A 6,000-nucleotide genomic window follows, 5' to 3' on the forward strand; every position below is an offset into this window, starting at 1 on the left:
AAATATCTTTCTACTGCTAATGAAAAAATGTCCAGCAGACAATATGAATGTCATTTCTTCTAGATATTCAGTTACTGAATCCATTACAGAATCAATTTAAGATATAGATATTGATAGTGCCTTATTAATTTTTTTACATCTACCTTTCTTTGTAGTGTAATGTTGGGCACTGTGCTTACACAGTATACTATTACAGGAGCTTGTATCATGCTCTGTAATAATAAACTTGCAATTTATTTTGCATTTTCAAGAGTACATATATACCAAGAGAAAGTTCCTTCTTGTTACTTCCAAAATAAAAATTAAGAACAACAATAAATACAATAAACAATATTTAGTTTTGCCACTATAAAAAGAATATGGTGGGAGAACCGAGGAAAAAGGAGGTGGCAGTGATACAAGAAAAGCAACAGAAGATACTAGTTTGCCAGAGGAATTAATGACCTAGCACTTGTCTAGATCCTGGTCACTTACCGCCCTTGATCATAAGCTAGATCTAATATGTGTAGTGCACACTTACTTGCTTTCAGAGTCTAAAGGATATTTTTTTTTAGTTAGTGTTTGTTGTTCTTGTTTTAGAATGGGACAATCTCTCTTGATTTATGAGGTTTTCAAAAATGCAGGAGAAAAAAATTTACATGCCATTTGGCCTACTGCCCATGCACTTACATATGTGTATTCAGGAAGATACACTCAAATATACATAGATAATATATTTATGGTCTGGTACGGTAAAAAAAAATCAGTCATAACTTTTTCCCTGCTATAATAAAATAAAGTATTTCATTGATTCAATCAAAAGCAAATGCAACTAAATAAGCCACGTCCCCACCATCAAGAAGAAAAGTCCACCCTTGCTGCCATAGACAAGCTAACTCTATCCCACTGAATTTGTGAAAGGTTTAAGATGTTTGCTTGTTTGTTTTCAAGTAAAGAGAATCTTCTAGTAGGTATCAGGAATATCTGAGTGGCTTAGAAACAAGGGAAGAAGGGAGAGTGATGAAAGAGTCTAATGCTGAGTGTTGAATTCCATGATTATTGCACAGGGTGATAGGGGGAAGCTCATGTTCATGACTGCAGACATCTGGTCTCTTCCAGAGAGTGCAGACTAAAGTTGACCTGAAGCTGGGGTCTAAAAAGCTAGGCAGGAAGCTCAAGCACCAATCTGGGTACAAACAGAACAGGGCACTGCTCCTAAAAACCTCAGGCTGAACTAGAGTGAGACAGGGAGAGAGCAGATATTTACAGGTTCGCCCGCACAGTGAACACTAGCAGCCCCAAGTGGCTAGGCCTGGGAGGGGGGCGGGGACAGAAACTGCCAGCTGAGCGCAAACAGCAGTTTGCTGAGACCTCTGGGGTGGGTGCGGGAGGAAGCACGGAACAGGTGAACAGCCCAGCTAGAAACTGAAGCCCCTACCCAAGCCAGGACACAAGCCAAGTCTGCGCTAGTCCTACTGGGAGAGCGCAGACTGAAGGGCACTGGCAGCCCTCCCCCATGGGCGGAGTGTGTAGAGCAGGTGTAGCGCCAGATTTACTCTGCATCCCCTTTCCCCGTTCAGCACGCATCCTGCCGCTTGTGTCGGGCTTGCCTATCTAACCAGTAGTCTGCCCTCAACCGAAAACTAGAGAAGAAACGAGAAGTGGAAAGAGAGAGAGAGAGAGAAGACTACACTGCCACAGTCTTCTCTAGTGCCAGGGCCTCCCGAGGCTGTCCTGGTTGTTTCGGCCCTCCCACGGGAATCCTGTAACCTGGAACGGTGCTGAGTGGACCAGCTCCGCCAAGCCCGTGCCTATGGGCCTCCGGGACGCGGTGCTGAGTGCGCAGGCTAATTATACATGTGGCATTTGGGCAGCCGACTGTCCAGTGACACCTTACCTTATGAGGAAACGTCAACCTCAGCAACTGTTCAAAACAAAATGCCATCGCAGGATCAGCTTCGCCGGCTCTTGGCCGGTTCGGGATTGCTTTTCCCACAGATTTTCTCACTTAGCGCAAGAATGTGGCCTGCGGAGGCCAGTCGTGAGCTGGGCGGACCGGGGGAGAGGAAGGGGGGACAGGCGGGGCGGTCCTTGCCAGGTGTCCATCCTGTCCCCCCTCGCCATGGATCAGCTCTCGGACCCGACCACTTGACCTTTTTATTCACCAAACTCACCTCCTAGAAATAGACTGGGCGGGGCTGTGTCTGTTCTCCTCGGGCCCGGGGGAGAAACCTGGGCATGTGACTATACAGGGCAGAAGGGAGGAGACCCTCGGGAGGCAGGGAGAGGGGGCACTCTTCACATCCCGACTCCGCTGGGTTGTTGGCTGGGCCGCCCGGCCAGAGCCAAAAGCCCAGCCAGCCGCAAGAGTGCGCGCCGGGGTCAAGCGCCCCGGACACGGACGTCATCCCAGCGCCCCATTGAGTGTGACGGGAGGTCCGGAGCCCAGCCCAGTTTGCCGCAGCAACGGCTTTGGGCCATCTCGAGACCGAAGCTTCAAGTTCAGCCCTCCGAAGAGGTCACACACAGAGAAGCAGCCGGGGACAACCCATCTCGCTAACAGTCCATCCCCGCCAGCAAAGTCGAAGACTTATTTTTAGTCCCCAAATAGGGGCAGCATTCAATATATGGCAGTTCATACAAACAAACGTTTTCAAACTTGGTCAGCCTGAGAACTTTAAAAAAAAACAAAAACAAAAACCTCAAAACACTCCAGCAACAACCACCTTTTATCTGTTCCAAACACACCGATTCTCTTTTTATATTAAAGCTGCGCGGAGCGCCCGGGAAATAGCCCAAGAAATGGAGCTAATCTGTCCTCCGCAGCCCCGCTCTGGGCGCCCGAGCAACCCCGGCAACCTTTGCACAAGCCTCTTCCCTTTTCTGCCCGGCCCTTTAAGGAGAAGAAAGCAGCTCCCTCTGGGAGCGGTCAGGCTCGGGCTGGGCCGCGGGCGGGTGGCAGCACCGCCCCCGGGCCTGGGCCGAGCCCCAGAGCGGCGGATCTCTGCGGATCTGCGGAGTGGGCAGCGGGCGGCGGGGCCCGGGCAGGGCGCCGAGAAGGACGGAGGGCGCTGGCGGGGCTCGGGGACGCGGGGAGGGGAAGAAACGCGCGGGCGACTGTGCTGCTGCAGCGAGGACTCCGAGGCCGAGTCGGCTCCGGGAAGCGCTGGGCGGCCGGGTCACACGCGCCCCCGCCGGCCCGGCACCACCGCCAGAGCGTCCGAGGGAAAAGAGGGCCACGGATTAGCGCTTGGGTTTCGGATTGTCTCGGAATTCGATTTCCTTATTCCTAAAAAGATCATTCAAAGTCACGTCCAAAAATGAAGGAAGAGGGAAGAAGGGAGAGAGCGCAGGGAACTAGAGGCAACTCGCACGGGGTCCCGGGAAAGTTGCGGCGGAGCGGCGTTGGGGTGAGGGTGAGAGGAGGGAGAGAGCTGCTTTTTCTAGCGACCCGGGTTTTCTTTGAGCTCCTCCCGATAAACTTCACGCGGGCAGACAGCGCGGAGGAGATCCTAGACTTTCGCCCGCCCTCGGCCATCGTCAACCCCACAAATAGCCAAAGTTTCCAAACCAAAATGGGGGTGGGGTGGGGGTAGCGTTTAGGAAGCCCAGAAACCCGGCAGGTCCTCCCGACCTCCCGCACCCCGAGCCTGGGTAATACTGAAGCGCTCCGGGAAACTGCGACATCGCAGTCAGTCACACGGCGAATCACCCCAACACTTTTCAAGAAAACAAAATATTCGCTGGGAAACTTACTTTGCATTTAGTCTCTATTCTTTAGGGGGATGCGGTTTAGGTCGGCTCGTGAGGGAAGCTCGTTTTGTCCAGGTTGGATATTGTCTACTTATGGATCAGCCCTTGGGTGAGGGTTTATTTTAATTTATGGCTTATGCATTCTTTTAAGGTCGATTTACATGACCTCCGGCTACAACTAAGACAGCCGAGGAAGGCACTCCAGTCGTCAGTCGGCCAAACCCACAATTAAAACAGCCCTCCCCCTAGTCTTGGTGTGACTAGGACTCTCTCGGAGTAGGCTGGCTGCCTGCTTTTCTTTTTTTCTCTCTTCTTTCTTCGCTTCTATTCTTTCCTTCTTAATTTCTTTATGCCTTTCTTTTTTTAATATCACAAAATAAGATGTGGTATCAGTTTGAAAGTTTCGGTATAACTTTCTTCAAACCCAAGCCTACAGCGATAACGAGAGATACAGCGCTCACAAAGCCCTCAGGATGCTGCCCTCTTGTGGGCACAAAGGGCCTTTCCACCCAGCGGTCCCATCTGAACCCTCACACAGCACAAACGCATATGCTTACACACACACACACACACACTCACACACACACACACACACGGGGAGCGAGAGAGAGAACACTACACACGCAAGCACACGAGCTTCCTCCATCACACACTTGGCGCAAACTTCAATGAAATACCTACCTCAAACTTCATGAAGACTTAAAAATTCATTCTCTAAGCCACCTGATTCTTTTTCATAACATTCCCAGTTATATAGATTAGAGTATCTATACGGGGAGGCGGAGGAGGAGGAATAAGGTGGGCCGAAAGGGCGGACAGATTTCCGGACGAATACTTAGGATGGCGAAAACAGCTTTCTGTTGTCAAAGGTTGCGTTGTCTGTCTCTCTCTCCTGCCCTTTTTGCCTTAGTGTCCCACGCACAGTTATCTACAGCTACAACATGTGTTTTCTCCGAGTGGATTTTGGGGATAGGGGGGTGGCAAGAAAACCAGAAGCCCGCCACGCAGATCTGTCACCGCCTCCGGAACAAGGCACAACTCTCCGAGAGGGGGACGCATCCTAGGGATACGCGCGTCCACCAGCGAGCGGCAGACGCTCGGGCCCCTTTCTCAGCCTCTACTCTTCCCCCCACCCCCCACCCCCACTTCTGCGTCTGCCCCACTGAGCGCCCTCCTCCCGCTCCTCCTCCCCCCTCCCCTCCCCAGCCAAGTACGGAAACCCGCCGGGGCTGGGCGGCCGTGGCTCCCGGCAACCCGCGCCCTCGCGGGGCTCCGCGCACTCAGTTCTTGTCCGACCCCAACCCCTCAGTCCCAGCTCAGTGAAACTAACCCTGAAGCTGCCCGGAAGGGCAAGAGCGGAAGGCGCTGGGGACCGGCGGCCGGGCCCGGGGTTCCTGCCCCTGCCCTCTCCTGCTCCCCAACAGGTAGCTCACAAATGGGCCGCGCGCTCTCGCTCTGCCTCCCTCGCTCTCTAGATCGCTCGCTCCGTCCCGGTTACCTGGGCGGGCTCCAGGATGGTACCGCACGGGAGGGCTCCTTGTGCGCTGCGCCGCGGGAGTAAATGGCATTAAAGAAAAAAGGGAAAGATACAAATAAAAAAAAAAAATTAAGGAAGGGGAGTCGTTGCTGGGTCAATTAGCTCAGCCCGGGGAGCAAGAGAGCAAAGCCCCCCAGCGCCGCGGCCGGCTAAGCCCGTTAACTCTAGTCTGCGGGGGTGTCCCGCCCCGAGCGGGGGAACGCTGACCCGCAGAAGTTTGCCGCCGGGGTGCCGGGAGGTGAGCGCAGAGCGGGGTGACTAGGGGCTTCCCCCTTGAAACAAGTGAAGGCGATGGTTAGTGCTGTCAATCTTGGCAATCAGTGTGAGCGGCCATGTCGTAAGTATTCAAAGCATTTCCCGTCGTGCAACATCAGAAAGTGAGTGGCCAGGGCATTGATCTGAGCGAGGGAGAGGAGGCAGGGCTCCCCTCCCAGACAACACAGGCAAGATGAGACAAGAGGCGAGGGAGGCAGCGAGCCAGGCAGGGAGGCTGGGAGGGAGGGGGAGGGCCGGGGGAAGAAGAAGGAGGGGAGAGCGGAGGCAAAGGAGAGAGAGCCGGAGAGAGAGAGGGCAGAGACCGGCGGGAGCGGAGGGTGGAATTGGAGAAAGCGCCTGAGAAGAGAGAGTGAAGCGACTAGTAGGAGAGAATTGGAAGGCGACAAAGAAGAGGGAGAGTTGAGGTCAGAGGGGAATGGTGACAAGTATTAGGTGGAGAGAAAAAGGCTAAGGAG

General features: G+C 53.3%; 1 protein-coding gene across 8 annotated transcripts in view; it reads right to left on the bottom strand.

Moving 5' to 3' along the window:
* The window catches only part of SOX6 (SRY-box transcription factor 6), a 675,736-nt gene extending 670,298 nt beyond the window's left edge, over nucleotides 1-5,438 (bottom strand). For 3 of the 8 annotated variants that reach the window (XM_065944085.1, XM_065944084.1, XM_065944089.1), the window contains exon 1: nucleotides 3,736-3,836. The gene's annotated coding sequence lies outside the window, so the exon portion shown is untranslated. Of the gene's footprint in view, nucleotides 1-1,876; nucleotides 2,000-3,735; nucleotides 3,837-4,413; nucleotides 4,608-5,230 lie in introns of those variants that run through there. The other 5 variants (XM_065944087.1, XM_065944082.1, XM_065944090.1 and 2 more) reach the window with 3 other exon arrangements.
* Nucleotides 5,439-6,000: the final 562 nt, after the last annotated feature.

Source organism: Muntiacus reevesi, chromosome 9 (assembly GCF_963930625.1).
Source record: "Muntiacus reevesi chromosome 9, mMunRee1.1, whole genome shotgun sequence".
NCBI lineage: Eukaryota > Metazoa > Chordata > Mammalia > Artiodactyla > Cervidae > Muntiacus > Muntiacus reevesi.